Genomic DNA, 18,066 nt, shown 5'->3' on the forward strand with positions numbered 1-18,066 from the left:
CAACTTCTTTGGTGCATTAGCCACACCACTCACTCTCCAGGCCAGATGGACTATTGACTGACAACAAAATATTGGTTACAATTCGCATGTGCAGTGGTATAACTGAATGTTTTCTAAATGTCTTTTTTTGTGTGTACTAAGATGTACAACCTTTGTTTGTACAGTACAATTTTAAGTGTAATCGTGTTTATAGAGTGCTTTAAGCCCTTGACAAGGCTCCGATGTTCATTAGTGTGAAGGTAGCATGGTACACCCTGTAGGAGTCATTGGTTGAATGCTTGTTGAATTGCACTGAGGCCCATCGGTGGTCACCGCAAATGACAAGGGGGGCAGCGGTGACAACGGGGGGAACAATTTGAGAAATAAACAAAAAAAGGGTACCATTCTCGTCACGCCTCCCTTCTCTTGCCACATCGCTCCTCTAGTGGTGTCCCAGCATTCACTGGGACATCAGCACAGGCTCCCCAGCAACCCTGGCACTGCTTTCATGCAAAACCTAGCATGAAAGCAGCATCGGCATTGGTCTGAGTGACTCGGACTGCCTCTCAGACACAGCCCTGGAGGTTCTGTGCAGTTTCTCTAGCCCGGCTGTTAAAAACAGCCGTGCTGGTGAAACCTAAGTGCACATGTGTGTTTGGCTGGCCTCCTGCAGCCAGCCAAACACACATGCGCACTTAGGTGCACTCTCTCCTCCTCTTCCCTCACACCTCCCGAGGCCCAGTCCCGCCCCACCCTGCACTGCTGGCTGAGCTAGCAGACGAAAAATAAAACTATAGCAATCTATTCTTTTATTTTTCATCTTGTGGCTCAGCCAGTGGGGCGATGCTCCTCCGCCATTGTAGAGGAGCCGTCCCTGCTGTGGCCTATGTGGGAAGCATTTTCGTGTCATGCATGAGTGACCAGCCTCAGATTCTGTTTCAGACCACAGCACCTGCACATACAATAGTGGGAAGAGGTATGAGAGATAAAACACAAGTATTTTAGATCATGCTATGGTTCTTCATAGAAGGCACCCAGGCTCAACATGGGAGCAGCCTACAGCATGCACTGTATACAGCCGGCCAAAATCAAAACTCCATATAATCCCTACAGCTAGAGATGAGGTGCACATAGCCATGGAATGCATGGAGTAAGGTATAGTAAATGATCTCCAGATCCCATGCAGCAGTGATGAGAGGTAAACTTCAGGCACACTCTTGAGAAATTCAGCTGAAATAAATGTTACTTAGGGACTACCGAGGAGCATAAGAGGAACTTTTGCAGAAGTGGGCTAGCTTTAGGCATGCAGAGTAAAAGCTCCATAGGGTCCACCGAGGAGCTAGCAGAGAGTGCTGTATACTCAGGGACAGGACACAGACAGCAGGGAAATACTGCATCAAGTCCATCCAGAAGCAGTAGAGAAACAACACATGGCATCCATTGCTTACTGGAGCCATCATAAGTGCCATATAAGGTGCTCCCAGGAGTGACAGAGGAGCAGCCATGCTAAGGATTGTATACAGGCAGCTATCCAGAGTGATTTAAAGAGTTCATTCACTAGTGAAAACCGAGGGCGTGCACAGCAGAAATATGATCGTATATCGTATTGTCTTGGAAAGATGTTTTGAAAAGTTACAAACTTCCTATTAAAATTTACATTTCGTTGTTCACATATTTTTTGTGATTGAAATAAAATATTTTATAATTTCTGTACTTGTTTGATGTACACTTGTTTCTCTATTTTTGTTTATTGTTTTGAGGTTCGAATCATAGAAATTGCCTAGGCGGGCTTCCCCGGTTTGCACTGATGAGTGAGTGGGACACACAGAAGTCAATAGGTGGAGAACCACTGAACTAAAGTGCAATGTGCATCTGTGTGACAAAAGCGCTTTGGGGTAGCATTTATATGAAGGCGCTGTGTCAGTGTCTGTGTGCACATTTTGTGACTCAGTGCATGTGATTACACCACAGACCTAAACTGCAGAGGCTGGGTTAAGAAGGAAGTGGTCTGTGGTTGCTGCGCCCAGATGGCGTATATTTTGCAACTGTACAGCAGTGTCGCATATCTACTACAGGCCACAATGCAAGGTGCTCAAGCACCCACACACAGGTGCAACCACAAAGCACACACTGCACTCATATGCACCACAGTGCAAAAAAGGAAAACAGACTCACTCAGGAAGCATATACCTCTCTTAGCTGCATACAGTTCATAGATCAGGTACTGGGAACAGATTACACCCACACTATCATCCATAGATCCCACTGAGCACAGAGCACACTCCCAAAGCACAGGCATCTCTGACAAAGAACCTACTGCATCCATCTACACCTACCGACGAACACTGTAACCAGCTGCATTAAAAGAACACACGCTAGATGCAGCAGCACCCACCTGGCACAAGCAGCATTGAAAAGCACCCAAACCACACAGATGGAGCCAAGCACTGACTTCAGAAAGAGACCACTGGATGCACCTAGAGACACACAGAATAAAAAGTGCAAACTGCCAGATAAAGAGAGCACAAGCTTCGCACAGCAGCTTGCACTGAGCAGAAACTAGACCCATAGGCGTTTAAACACACAGATGGACTCAGTTGTCACCCACAAAGCCCAGACTCAGCCTAGAGTACTGACTGCCCCCATTTACACCAGAGACACTAAGGGGTAGATTTAAGAGCCCCTTGCACCACTTTTACACCGCCTTTGAGTTATTTTTTTGATGCTAAGGTGGCCTTTTCCCCAGTGCTTAATTTGTGCTTGCAGTTTCCGGTGCTGAGCACCAGCACTTATTTTTGAGGGCCGTTGCTTAGTCTTCTGCCTAAAGCATTTGCTGCAAGCAAAAGACATTTACGAGAAAGACGGAGGAAGAGAAAAACAAAAAAGCATCACTAAGGTAGAAAGCAGAAAGCTGCTAGAGTGAGCTGAAGGGGCAGGGAATGGCTGTAAATAGATTGAAGAGGCCCGACACGGATTCAGGATTACACTGCTTCAGTATTTCGTGCTCGCACATTTAAACGCAGCAGCCGCGTGTTTAAGAGGAGGGCTTTGGGCACCGGCACATTTTTATTTACAAATTAATCACTGCTTTTCCCCTTGCCATATTTACAAAATGGCGCAATGCATGCATTGTGCCACTTTGTAACCCCTTGCACCACATTATGCCTGTGCCAGGCATAATATATGCAAGAGGGGCATTCCCCTGTGAGGAGGCCCGAAAAAATGGCGCAGTGAAATTTAAAAGATTTCAATGCGTAATTTTTTTCTGTCATTTTCAACGTCTACTCATAGCATGCGTCAAAATGACAGACCCATTAAAATCAGTGGGCCTCCTTGCACTTTGTTACACTAGCGTGAGAAATTTGGATGCTAGTGTAGCAAAGCACCACAATAGCATCAAAAATGTGGTCACTATTGTTCTAAATATTGCCATGGTGTGCATTATCATAAATATGGTGCACACATGGTGGTGTTAGGATGGTGTGGGGGGTGCAAGAAAAGTGACACTACACTGGATGCGCCACCTTTCTTAAATTTGACCCAATTGTGTCCAGCGGCACATACAAGACACGTGTTGCATTTAGTTGCACTAAGAGGTTAAGGTCCTCATTAGAACCCTGGTGGTCGGTGATAAAGTGCCGGTACTACCGCCAACAGGATGGTGAGAACTATCACCAAATTATGACCATGGCGGAAAGATCTCTGAAAGACAGCCAATGTACCACACCGACCGCCAGGACGGAAACAACAGCCACCGCAGCGGAAGCCGCCTACAGCGAGGCGGAAGTCAAAGTTCCGCCCACCATAATATAACAAGACAATCTGCCACCTTTTCAGGGATGGTATCAACGCTATCAAAAGCCTGGCGGAAACACTGCACAGAAGTAAAAGGACTCACCATTGGAGACACAGGGAAGAACCACGGCGCCATGGAACCAGAACTGCAAGTTTTCCCTATGATATTCTACTTCATGCTCCACCACGAACACCAACACCGGCGAAGACAACAACGGTGAGTACAGCCACCTACCACACAAGGGGGTTGAGGAAAACAAGAGTGACACACACACACGCACCATACACACCCCAGACACGCACACCATACACACAACCAGCTGCCAAGAAAACACATTAATCGGCTGAATAATGCAAGGAAAACAGGAATTGACTAAAGTGATTGTAATAAGATCAACACAATATTAATAATAATTTTGACAACGCAACAGATATGTACAAATGTACAAAAAAGGGACACTGCCTAGTCCTCAGTTTGTGTGGGCCACATGGCAAAGTCCAAGGCCCCACTCGTCACCTGCATCAATACGGAGAGAACACTGCAGGCGCATCAATTGGCAAAAAGGCAGGCACCTCAGGGGGAGGGGAGCACCTCAGCCGGATGGTGAAACAAGACCACTGGTTCTGGAGGGGGCAACATGCCCTGTGCTTGGTCCTGGGGAGTGCAAGGCCACAGTCTCTTGGGTGGGTGTTTTCCCCACTGGTTCTGGAGGGAGCAACCTGCCCTGTGCTTGGTCCTGGGGAGTGCAAGGCCACAGTCTCTCGGGTGGGTGTCTTCCCCACTGGTTCTGGAGGGGGCAACATGCCCTGTTCTTGGTCCTGGGGAGTGCAAGGCCACAGTCTCTCAGGTGGGTGTCTTCCCCACTGGTTCTGTAGGGGGCAAAATGCCCTGTGCTTGGTCATGGGGATGGCAAGGTCACAGTCTCTCAAGTGGGTGTCTTCCCCAATGGTTCTGGAGGGGACAGGCCACACACCAGTCCACGGAGGCTGGATCACATTGCGTCCTCCGGCGGTGACGGCTGTACTGTGTTGTTGGTGGTGGTAGTGGGAGGCTCCTGCTCAGCCCCTGCACCCTGCGATGGCTGCACTGTGGTGGTGGTGGTGGTAGTGGGAGGCTCCTGCTAAGCCCCTGCACCCTGGGATGGCTGCACTGTGGTGGTGGTGGTAGTGGGAGGCTCCTGCTCAGCCCCTGCACCCTGCAATGGCTGCACCGTGGTGGTGGTGGTGGTAGTGGAGGCTCCTGCTCAGCCCCTGCACTCACTGATGGCTGCGCAACCATGGTTGGTGGTGGGGGCTTTGTGACAGCTGCTTGTGCAGGCTCCTTCCCCTTCTTGCTTGCTGGTGCAGGCTCCTTCCTCTTGCTTGCAGGTGCAGGTTCCTTCCCCTTTCTGCTGGTTGGTGCAGGCTCCTACCCCTTCAGTATTTGTGGCCTGGAATCCTTTCCACCACGAGTAGGTGTGGATGGAAGTGGGCTCGTGGACTGTGTGGCTGAGGTGCTTGGCTGGGTTCTTGATATCCTGGCCATACGTGCAGGATGTGGGTAAGGGTAGGGAAGAAGTCAATGGTGGAAAGGAAAAGCTTTTTAGGGACATTGGGGTGGGAAGAGGGAGAAGTGATGGGAGTGGAGGATGAGGGAGTGGTTGTTGGAGGTGTTTATCTGCTGGATTTGGGTGCAGGTGCATGGGCTGTATGCTGTTGTGAGGTGGATGGCTGTTGGGTGTCTGAGTGCTTGCATTTGTTTACCTTAGGAGGGGGTGGGACAGACATGGTGGGGGAGGACACAGGGGATGATGTAGTGCATGCAGGTGTGAGTGTGGACATAACTGGGTAGGAGGAGGAAGAGGAAGAGGGGGAGACAGTGGAAATACTGGATGTTGTTGTGTCTGCAACTGGTTGGTGTTTGTGTGAGTGCCTGTGAGATGAAGTGTGGTGCTTGTGTTTGCCTGTGACACTCTTGGGTGTTGTCTTGTGTGCATGCTCATCAGGCTGTGTGCTTGGGATGGGTTGGGGTTGAGAGAATGGGACTGGGAAGTGGAAGTTGGAGGGGGGACAGTAGAAACGGATACAATGGCTGCCATCAGAGAGGAGGCCAGAGCCTGAATCGATCTCTATTGGGCCGCAAATCCTATGTGAATGCCCTCCAGGAATGCATTAGATTGTTACATCTGAGCTGCCAGCCCCTGGATGGCATTCACAATGGTCGACTGCCCTACAGAGATGGATCTCAGGAGGTCAATAGCCTCCTCACTCAAGACTGCAGGGCCCACTGGGGCAAGGCCTAAGGTGCCTGGGGCGAAGGAGATGCCCACCCTCATGGGTGAGCGGGCATGGGCAACTCGCTGAGGGGCTGCTGGGAGGGGGTGCTAGTACAGGGGTGGCAGCTGCACCTGTTGCTGGGGTGGTCACAGAGGTGTCCGCCACCACCAGGGATCTCCCATCGGAGGAGGAGTCTGTATTGTCCCCTCTAGTCTTCGCCATGGTGCTCCCTTCGCCCTCCGTCCCACTGGTGCCCTCTGCATCGGTGGACTCTGCCTCCTGGGTCCTGTGGGATGCAGCTCCCTCCATCGCTGATGCCTCTGTTCCTCCGCCAGATGAAGCTAATGCACATAAGGACAGGATGACAAAACAAGAAAGGGGGGGAGAGAGACAAAGGATACACTGGATCAATGACTGCACCAACATCACCATTGGCGTACACAGCACCCTCACACACAGGGAACAGGCCTACGCACTATGCATTGCACTACCAGTGATCTCGCTAGAGCACACACCGTCAACTGCACTACCCCTGGGACCCACGCAGCCCTGGCCATTAGTGGATGCTAACAAACTAGGTAGCCATTAATTTCCCTTCAGACCCCTAGCCACCAGAGGACCTACGCTGCTATGTCTGGCCTGGCCTCGGGGCACCCACTGACACACAACCACCACCCGGTTACCACCCCATCAGGCGTAAGCTGTAATGATAGCCACTGCACTCACCCCCTTGTGGCTGCTGTGTTGCCCTCAAGCAGCAATCCAGCTCTGGATAGGCCACTGCCAGTATGCGGGCCATCAGGGGTTCAGGGTTTGACGGGCACCCCTTCCTCGTTGGGAGGCCATCACCAGCTGGGCCTCTGCAGTCGTCCGTGCCCAGCGTCACAGGTCCTTCCACTGTTTGCAACAGTGAGTGCTCCGCCTCCCATAGATCCCCAGGGTCCACACTTCCTTGGTGATGGCACGCCATATACCCCTTTGATGGGTGTTGACCTGCAGAGGCAATACAGACAGGAGAACACCATTAGACAAACAGTCTAGCCTGTCACACACATGGCCCACCATACCCCTTTCCATCACCATTGGCACATACATAGCCCCGCTCACAACATGTACACCGCCAACAGATAATCCCCCCTTACAAAATGCCTTCACACACATCTCCATGCATCCCTGCAACATGCATCATAACCACAGTGTACTCGCCTGTTGGTCTGGAGGCCCATACAGCAGTCCGTACTGGGGTAGGACCCCATCCACCAGTCGCTCCAACTCCTCTGAAGTGAAGGCTGGGGCCGTTTCCCCGGTCACGCGGGCCATGGTAGGTTCAAGGCACAGGTCACAGCAGCACATGCAGTGTAGGTCCTCTCCTATGGAAGGTCAGGTAACAAGTGAGGAATATGAAAGAAAATGGCGTTCACGTCTGCGGCGGTGCATATTGTCACCTCTGGCATAGATCACCATTGGCCACTGTAACCCATAGGGCCCAACATTAACCAATGAGGAGTTGCACAGCAGTTCCCGACCGCCTCCCGCCATGGCACACAGCGTCAGCGGAATTACCTCACTTCCACCTGTCCCTCCACACAGAACAGGCAGATGCCATTTCGGGGGGGGGAGCAGCCATATGGAATAATTCTGCGTCACGGGAGAAATAGGCACATACTGGACAAATCACACTGACCCATTACATGTTTACAGAATGCAAACTACTGTTGAGACTCCATTGTTCAGTTTGTGGCAGGCTCCTCATTCTTTTGTCCCATAGATTTCTACTGCTGAGGATGAATAGGAGATGGAGACATACCCCCATGTACAGACCCCTAGTGGACAAAGCTACACTGGAGGAAAGGCACTTAATACTCACCTTTAGATCGGACGGGGCCACAATCACACAGCTGTGTGCCCAAATGGAGCCTGACCTGATATCTGCTATCCGTCACTCGACTGTGATCCTCCCTCTTGTGCAAGTGCTATCAGTACTCCATTTCCTGGCAACTGGTACTTTCCAAGTGACAGTGGGCTTGGCAGCAGGTATGTCACAGCCAATGTTCTCAATAGTGCTGACAAGAGTATTGTCTGCCCTGATAAAACACATGTGCAGCTACATTGCATTCCCCCAGGTTGAGAATTTGCCCACTGTGAAGGCCGGGTTTTATGCAATGGGACATATCCCCAATATAATTGGGGTGATTGATGGAACACATATTGCATTTGTCCACCCCGCCCTGCCAGAATGAATAGGTGTTCAGGAATCATAAGAGTTTCCACTCCATGAATGTGCAGAGGGTGTGCTTGGGGGACCAGTACATCTTCCACGTCAATGCTAAGTATCCTGGGTCGTGCATGATGCCTTTGTCCTAAGGAATAGCAGCATCCCAAATGTGATGGCCCAACTACAGAGGCACAGGGTGTGGCTTATAGGTGAGCCCTGGTTCCCACCCAGTATTTGTTCATGTATGGGTATGGGTGTGGGCCATATAGGATAGTGTGCGGCTAAATGTTGTTCCTCAATAATTGCAGGTGACTCTTGTTACCCGAACCTATCATGGCTGCTGACCCCTGTGAGGAATGCCAGGACAAGGGCAGAAGAACGTTATAATGAGGCACATGGGCGAACCAGAAGGATCATTGAGAGAACCTTTGGCCTCCTGAAAGCAAGGTTTCGGTGCCTCCATCTAACAGGTGGATCCCTGTGCTACTCATCCAAGAAGGTCTGCCAGATAGTAGTGGCATGCTGCATGTTGCACAACCTGGCCCTCAGACGCCATGTACCTTTTCTGCAGGAGGAGGAGACTGGAGAGGCCCCTGTGGCAGCAGTGGACCCTGTAGACAGTGAGGAGGAGGAGGCAGAGGATGAAGATGAGGACAACAGAACATCTGTGATCCGTCAGTACTTCCAATGACACACAGGTAAGACTGTAACTTTACATTTGAATGCCTTAGGTTGTATTCTGTGTGGCATTGGCATGCTGGTAATTCACAATTCAATACCCACTTACTGTTTCCTTTGGCTATTCATTTTGCAGATGTTTGTGATATGACAAATACTCCTGGTGTGATCACTACAGCCAGCTACAGGTCATTAATCTATGCTCATTCTATGTACAGTTCATTTGCAATGGTTGTACCTGTTTCAAACAATACACATTTGATATACATGACATACTCGAAATCGATTTTTGTCATAGAGTGTTTATTGAAGTGCTAACAGATAGGGGGAAAGTGCAATGGGATGGGGTGATGATGGAGGAAAGTCCAGGGTATTGTTCCAGTCTGTTTGTAGCACAGGTGCATTGTCCAAGGGTATATAGGAAGGGGAGCAATGGCAGTTCGAGGTGGACAGCGTAACTGAGTGGGACACAAGGGGGACAATCAGGAGAGTCTAATTTCCTGGCGGGGTATTGGCAAGTGTCTCTGGCTTCTGTCTGGATCGCAGGGAACGTTTGCGGAGTGGTTCACCTTCTGCAGGGGAGGGGTGCTGGTGGCCTGTGAGTCCTGTGGTGGAGCCTCCTGGCCACTAGCGGCAGCGGAAGTGGATGGCTGTTCAGATGACTGGCTAGTAGCAGGGGCATGCTGGTGTGAGACTGTCTCCCTCATAATGTTGGCCATGTCTGCCAGCACCCCTGCTATGGAGATCAGGGTGTTGTTGATGGCCTGCAAGTCCTCCCTGATCCCCTGGTACTGTCCCTCCTACAGCCGCCTGTTCTCCTGCACATTGTCCAGGATCTGGCCCATCGTGTCCTGGGAATGTTGGTAGGCTCCCAGGATCTCGGAGAGTGCCTCCTGGAGAGACGGTTCCCTGGGCCTGTCCTCCACCTGGCGCACAGCACTCCTCCCAGTTTCCCTGTTGGCCTGTGCCTCTGTCCCCTGAACGGTGTGCCCACTGCCATTGACCCCAGGTCCCTGATTGTCTTGGGTGTGAGGTGTGGCCTGGGGTCCCTGTACAGGTGAACACACTGCTGATTGACGTGTCCTGGGGACAGAGGTGTGGGTATGCTGTGTGGGTGCTGTGGTGGTGTTTCCTGAAGGGGGAGGCTCTGTGGTGGTCTGTGACTGGGCTTGGGTAACCCACTGTCCAGTGGTCCTTGATGGGCCAGGTAGATCGTCTAGATCCTGAAGTTTAGAGTTACTGTCATCACTGTGGGCCTCTTCAGTTGGGGGACTGGATAGTGCTGGCACCTCCTCTCCAGTGACATTGGCTGGGGCACCTGTGGGGATGTAAATGATGTGTTATGGTTGATGTGTATGACATATTGTACATCCCTGGCTTCCCCTCTATGGTTGAATTTGCCCTGCCAGCTTTCACTTTTGTATGTTAGTGTATGGTGGGATTGTTAGTTCTCAATGCTGTGCATGCTTTAGTGATGAGTGTCCATGTAGGGCTGTGAGGGCTGTCCATGCATTTGTACAGCATGCAGGGCTTGTCATTGGGATTAGTGAGATATGATGGCGGAGTGTGTGGGATGTAGTGGAGTGATGGGAGTTGAGGGTGAGGGTCTGTCATGGCATGAAGGTAGGGGGGTGATAATTGTTGAAAGCTGACTTACCAGATTCCAGTCCGCCTCCGACTCCAACCAGTCCCTCAGGATGCATTATTGCTAAGACTTGCTTCTCCCATGCTGTGGGTTTTGGGGGAGGAGGTGGTGGCCTACCGCCAGTCCTCTGGATAGCGATCTGGTGTCTTGCTGCTATGGAACATACCTTCCCCTGTAGGTCGTTCCACCTCTTCCTGATGTCGTCCCTTGTTCTGGGGTGCTGTCCCACGGCATTCACCCTGTCAACGATCCTCTGCCATAGCTCCATCTTCCTAGCTATAGATATTTGCCTCACCTGCGCTCCAAATAGCTGTGGCTCTACACTGACAATATCCTCCACCATGACCCTTAGCTCCTCCTCTGTGAAACGGGGGTGTCTTTGTAGTGCCATGGGTGTTATGTGAGGTGTGTTGGTGAGTGTGTGTTGGGTAATGTTTTGGGGTGTGTGATGTAGAGTGTGTGAGTGGTGTGTGGCTCTATTTGTCTCAGTGGTCTTGGTGTCTCTCTGGTGGCAATGATTTGTATTCGTAAAGGGTTGTGGGTACTGTGGGTGGGTGTTTTATAGTGGTGTGGGTGTTTGGTTTGTGTATGGGTGTCAGGTTCGTGTTGTTTGAATTGTCCAAGGTGGTGTTGTTTTGTCTGTGGGTGTCCATTGTCAGTGCGGCAGTATGTACCGCCAATGGTTTACCTCCGTTGACTGTCTGTCGTCGTGATTCGTGGGTCATAATGTGGTGGGTGTTGTTCTGTTGGTGTAACGGTGTGGGTTTTGATACTGACCTTTGGTCTGGCTGATTTGTGTATGTGGCTGTATTCTGTTGGATTGGTGTGTATGTGTCATAATATGGTGAACGGATATCCACCGCCGCGGCGGTAAGTTGGCGGCTGTCAGCGTAGTGTTAAGCGGCATTTACCGCCACTGTCATAATGAGGGCCTAAGAGAGGAGAGGCTACATTGGGTGCACCTATAGAGCACTCACTGCACTCCAATGCACAGGCCGCCTTTGCAGAGAAATCAGAGAACACTCTGCAATAGTAAACCTCAAACGAAGCACGAACTCCCCATCCTATAGAGAAGGTCAGCCACTGAGCACAGACTGCCCTGGGGTGTGAGGTAAACAGACATATAGACAGGGCGTAGACATCAGGCAACAGAGTGGGTGACTTGATGGTCAGGAAGCTCCTTTGTTTTATCACATTGGGAGTGGATTTATACCTTCTCCTGTATTTTATAACATTGGAAGCGGATTCATAACCAGTGTGCACCTACACCACATCCATCCTTCCCTTTCAGTTTATCACATTAGATGTGGATTCATACTCACCATGCATTTAATTCACATCCATCCTTACCTTTTAATATATCACATTGGACGTGGAGTCACACCCAAGGGCATATTTATGGGGATTTGGTGCAGGGCAGCACAGAAAGTCACCTTGCTGTACTGGCCTGCACCAAAGTTAAAGAGCAGGATTGAGCTATATTTGTAGCATATGGCGCGTTCCTGTCCTCTTCCTCTGCAGTAGTGTACAATGGGCTGCCTAATGCCAACGCAGGCACCCTTGCACCATGGTGCAACAGAATGCAACACACATGGAGAGAGGGAACAAACAATGAGAAATTAAGATATTTCTCCTTGTTGTGCCTCCCATCGGGAGGCGTAAGGTTTTGGTGCATCCCCAGGTTTACAAGTTCTTGTAAATCTGGGGATGCATCAAAATCCATGGGTGTTGCGTGAGAACACCCATGGCAACGCCCATGGAACGCCTCCCTAGCAAAGAGTAAGGCAGTGCAGCAATTTGTGATGCCTTGCCTTACTCCAGACCTATGAGGCTTTTCAACGTCACGCAAAGTGGCTTTGCGTGGCCTCATAGATATGGTTGCAAGGAATGCACTGCCATTGTGTCCCAAAAAGTGATACAACTGTGGCGCAAGGGTGTCATAAATATGTCCCCCAGAGTGCACCTGCACACATCCAATCCACTCTTATTTTTCATTACATTAGAAGTAGATTCATGCCCAGCCTGCAAGTACCAGATTCAATCATCTAACATCCATTTTATCACATTGGAAGTGGGTGCATGCCCAGGCTGCACCTATACCAGATACTTCAGAACTACTTTCCAGCACAAATCATGATTTCAGCTGGATAGAAAACAGTTTATCGAGACGTTGCGCCAGTTTGTGTCACTTTTTGTGACTTTGCAGTGGCGCAAAGCCTTGTTAAATCTGGCCCTCAGTTCTCTATGGGTGCTAGCAAAAGTGTGGTCCGTAGTGTGCAAGGGGGTGGGTGTGCCGCCCTGGAGGCAGGGGTATGGAAATGGTAAAAAGATCTGTTTTGGACTAGGTACGGCACCAGAGTAGGAATACATACAGTTACTGCATCTCAGATATATCAGCAAGACCCCTTTGCTTTTGAGAGATTGCATGGTACACTGTCTCTTCGGAGAGGAGGTTGCTTCCCTTGCCATCTGGCAAGTCCTGGTGCAAGGCAAATACAAAACTCTTACAGAACAGTTATTTGGAAGACAGTAGGCTGTGAGACCTATAAGATAATGTTTTATGCTTTAACCAAGTGTCCTGGAGTTGTGTCAGGATAAAGGCCCTGGGAGGCCAAGGAGGGGTAGTTAGACAGTGTAAGGACTCCCTCTAGTGGAAAGGCTGGTGCAATGGCACCCCGATTTAGCTCTTCTCTTGCTCTCCCAGCTTTGAAGCTTTTCCTTGATGTCTTCTTTGAGGGTGACATTCCTGAAGACATGTTGGCAGAGGCATACCTATCAATGTTGAAGCAGGTGCAACTGTACAGGGGCCTAAGAGTTTTAGGGGCCCACTTCACGCAAAATGTGGCTCTATTTTAAGGCCTAAAGTGCAGGTGGGTAAGAAGGAGAGGTGATAAGGTAATTTTCAACAAGGCCACAACATGCCAGTGACCCACAGGACATCCCAACAGACATCCACAGACTCGCCACGTCTTGAAACATTCAGGTGCACTTTATGCAGCCTCTCTTGTGAATTGTCTGTCGAAGGTAATGATAAATATGTTACTTGGAGTCGTTTGCATTTACCACTGAGAAATCTACTAATTGCCAATTGTCTGGTTAGCACTATTAACAAAGTATCCAGCTGAAGAGGAAGCCTGACCTGCTGATTTGTTACTTTTTGATCTCTTCTTCAGGTGCTGATGCTTTATGCTCCCTGCTTGTGTCTTTTGAATGTTGGCAATATGCCATTGACCTTTGGCTTGTCCTGAGGAAGACCTGGTTGAATTTTTATAAGGGCCGCAACGTTGCATTGCATACCCACACTTTGCCAATTACATAATTAAAATAACAAATGTAATGTCTGGTGAAGTACACTTGAAATATGTTTGCAATTGCCTAGCAGTTGAGCTTTTTTTTCTTAAAAAAAGGGCCACTGGTTATATTTCCACTCTTTACCTTTTGTGCTCTACACCTAAACTAAGCCCTTCTCCTCTGGCACAGTTTTTGAATGATTTCACCACCAATCAGATTGATTATGAAATTGTTAACAGACAAATATAAATATAATATTTTTTCTGGATAACGTTGTTTTCTGTAATATCTATTTTATATGTTTTTAGGAAACCAGAGTGTCATTGGATTTCCTCCAAGTTTTGAACAATGTACACATTGACCAACAATACTGGGAAAAATCTCCTGTGTAATACTAAATGTAAGGGGGGAAGGAGGGTGGTTGCAAGGTCAGGGTCCTCCTGAAGGGGCAGATCTTTGGTGCCTGAGCAGCATTGCCACAGGTGAGAGCTTTCACATGCTGACTGACACTCCCCAACAAGACAAATATTCTGGAGGCTGCCTCCAGGTCCTGGTAGTATTGAAAACATAACATGAATTCTGGGAATGCAGGGTCTTCAAACTCATACTGAAAATCAACTCCTTGTAATGGGTTCCACCCCACCTTACTGTACACTGGGTAATAAAGTCTGAACAGTGATGATGCAGCGTGATGTGGCAGACCCTCGTCGACTGGCAGAATGAAGGCACCTTTTGACTTCACAAGGTAGCATTTTGAACAATGCCAGGGTATATGTAGGGCTTGTTTTCGCTGCTGTGTGCCTGATTGCAGTAGCGGCCCCTCCGCTAAGGCAGAGGAGCGCCATCCCACTGCTTTATGCAGTGGATGAAAGGGGAACAAATATGACAATAACGTAATGTTATTATCATTTTATTTTTTCTCGGGGTCCAGGTTAGGGCTGGGCGGGGATGGAATAGGAAGAAGGCTGGAGGTGGAGTGATGAGTACACATACATGCACAACGCTTTGGCCAGGTGTGTTTGGACGGCCAAACAGTCATGCGCACTTTGCATTTCTCCAGCTGGCTGTATTGAACAGCTGGGAGAAGGTGCACAGGGCCCTACTCTCTGTCTGAGTGCCGAAGCAGAGTGCACAGACCAATCAAGATGCTCCGGTGATGCTGTTGACAGCAGTTTCATCATTGGAGGGGAGTCTGGCAACCTTGTGCTTCTGGGAGTCTGAGGAGGACGGAGAGATGGAACCGTCTCTCCCAACATAGAGGTGAGTTTTTTTTTTTAATAGTTCCCTGCCCCGCCACGCTTACTGACAAGTGCCCGCCACTGCCTGACTGTAGCCAGCAGAGAAAGTAGCACAGTCAGGTTTATTTTTTGCTTCTGGGCGCTAAAGGAAACAGGTGTTCGCACCCCTGCTCGCCCCTCCCTCAGCTCCCCACAAGCTGCCTCAAGAGAGCAGCTAAGCAGAGCTGTGGGCGGCAGGGTTAAGCCTCTGTCCCAGGCAAGGCCAGGGTGGAAACAAATCAGACCACCGCATAGCACACTTCCTGTGACACGTTTCCTGTTTACTAGCCCGGGCTTTTCAAAAACACTTCTTGGGCACACGATCTAATTTACCGTACTTGGTGCCTTTTCCGGAAAAATGCGATACTGCATTTTCAAAAAACAAAAATCAGATGTTGACTTTTGAAAATGTGTGATCTTGGCCGCCATTAGTCAGTAGAAACCAAGCTAGCTGAATTTAGGAATGGCACATAGCGATGCTGATGCGTCTTACGACCAGCATAACTCGTGTCATTAGATTGCAGACAGAGCTCACAGAAAAAAAAAAAAAAAACTCTGCTTTCCTCTGTTCTTTCCGCTGTGACTTGATCTGAGTTCCGAGTTTAGGGGAATATATGCAATGTCCATTCTGCAATGGAAAATGAATTGAGGTAACTGACCAGTGATCCCGCTGAAGACGTTACAGTGATTTTGCAGAGGCTGTGTGTTTATTTTACAACATTCTAGTATTGCAATGTCCGCAAAAAGTCTGCAGTGTTGCACCCTGCTTTCAAGGCTGACTTTGCACGAATCTATTTTATTTATGCTAAAAGTGCTCTATTGGTCACCAATATTGTCAAGCCACACATTAATTTGTGTCCTATAAGTAGGCGGGCTTAAACCTTTTGACAATGTCTTTAAATGAATGTAATAATTTTTTTTCCATTTTTAAGTATTTTGTCGCAACCCTTCTAATGTAGAGGCACCTACTGTCCCTCTTTCTCCGTCAGCTGACTCCAGGGCCAGACCATGTTCCACTGATGTGCCGAGGGCTCCAGGGATCCAAGTCACCTAGATGAGGGAGGCGAGGGTGCTGCCTCCACAAGCACAGAGGCTCCTGGGCATCTAAAATCCCGGCTATGGACCCTATCATCTAAAATCCTGGCTATGGACCCTTTGTGACCCACCATATCAGTTGTGGGCGAGAGTTACCAAGTCTGGTCACTGCCAGGAGTTCCTCAACTAAGGGAAGCCAGTAAAGTATCCTTTCCCAGCCACCACCTTGGAGAACCACATAATTATAATCAACTTGATCCATCCACGCTTAAGACAAGGTAGGCTGCACCTGCTGTGGGGGTATCAACTTTGGCATCTACTGTCAATGTACCTGTGACTGATTGCACGCACATTTTGACCATACCCATTGGTACTGCAGCTACAATGTGGGAGGATGGTGATGCCCTGATGTGTGGGAGCTACTGAAGGCTCCTGCCAGATGCCTGGATCTGGCTCCGCTGAAGGTCTTCCTACAGTCTCACGCCAACAAAACGAGCTGAGCCGTTAAGCAGAGTCTGCCGTCCTCTGTCTTACCTCAATCATCACCGCCCACCCGCGTGCCATTCTGCAGGAGAAGTGGTACTGCCCAGAGCTATGCTGTGTTCATTTTGCTGACACTGAAGTGTGGGAAGAAGGATGATATGCTAATGATTTTTCTCAAAGCACTTACAGCACTTTATCTTGACAGTTTGGTTTGCCGACCCCACTGCAGGGGTTAATAAAAGCGTAAGCACTTTGGGATCCACTGTCTGCTGGCAGCAGAACTCTGTCCTTCACTTATGTCTGTGGCTGTCCCAAACATTTGGGGCCCGATTCACCAAGGTAAACTTAGACTTTTGGTCTAACCTTAGACCAAAAGTCTACGATTATGACTTTTGGTATTTACAAAGGGCCTTTATGAGAAGTATCTTTAAATCTGCACTTGGGGCGGAGATTCCACTCTGGAAAAGAATCTCTGCACTCAGGGCGGTGATGCTCCCTAAGTGCGGCAATTCCACTCTGGGTATGGAGAGTACACTCCGAGTACAGAGAGTACACTCCAGGTGTGCAGTGGAATATCTGCCCCGAGAGCAGACGTAAAGATGCTACTTGTAAATGTCCTTTGTGAATATCGAAAGTTATAAGCTTAGGGGCATATTTAAGAGCCCATAGCACCACCGGAGCGTAACTTTTTGTGGCTTAACGCCACCTTGTAAATACGGCCCCTTCTCACGCAACACTTTGCGTAGAAGGGGAGTACAATGGGTGTTGCTGTGGGCGTGTCACAGCAACACCCATTGCATTTTTTCACGCTGCCTCAGATTTATGAGTTTTCGTAAACCTGAGGCAGCACCAAAATCTAACGCCACCCAAGGGGTGGCGCTAGAGTGGCAAAACGAGGAGAAATGTTTTCATTTCTCCTCGTTTTTTGTTTTTTCTATGTGTGCTGCATTTTGCAACACACATACAAAGAGCAAATCGCCATTTAAGATTGTTCTTGTGCAGGAAGGTGTTCCTTCTTGCACAAAAACAATCTCCCCCTCAAAACAGCCATTGTTGCACTACAGTGCAAGTGTGGATGTGTTGGTGCACGGCAGCAAATTTACCGCCGGCGCAGGGGGAAACACAGGGGTGCGCCGTATTCTAGTAAATACGGCGCAACCCTGCATTTTGAAAATGAAGGTGCCCGGTGCTGCCAAATTTGGCACAGCGCAGCGCACCATCATTTTCCTTAAATCTGGCCCTCAAACTTTTGATCTAAGTTTAGACCAAAAGTCTAATGTTTACCTTTATGAAACGGGCCCTTGGTTTATTCCTTGGTGTAATTGCCTACAAAGAAGGTGTTGGGCCTCTACCAAAATCAGACTCTTTTGAAAGTCAGGGTAAACTAGTATCGTCGATATTAAAATGGAGTG

This window comes from Pleurodeles waltl, chromosome 7, assembly GCF_031143425.1.
Source record: "Pleurodeles waltl isolate 20211129_DDA chromosome 7, aPleWal1.hap1.20221129, whole genome shotgun sequence".
In the NCBI taxonomy this organism is placed as follows: Eukaryota; Metazoa; Chordata; class Amphibia; order Caudata; family Salamandridae; genus Pleurodeles; species Pleurodeles waltl.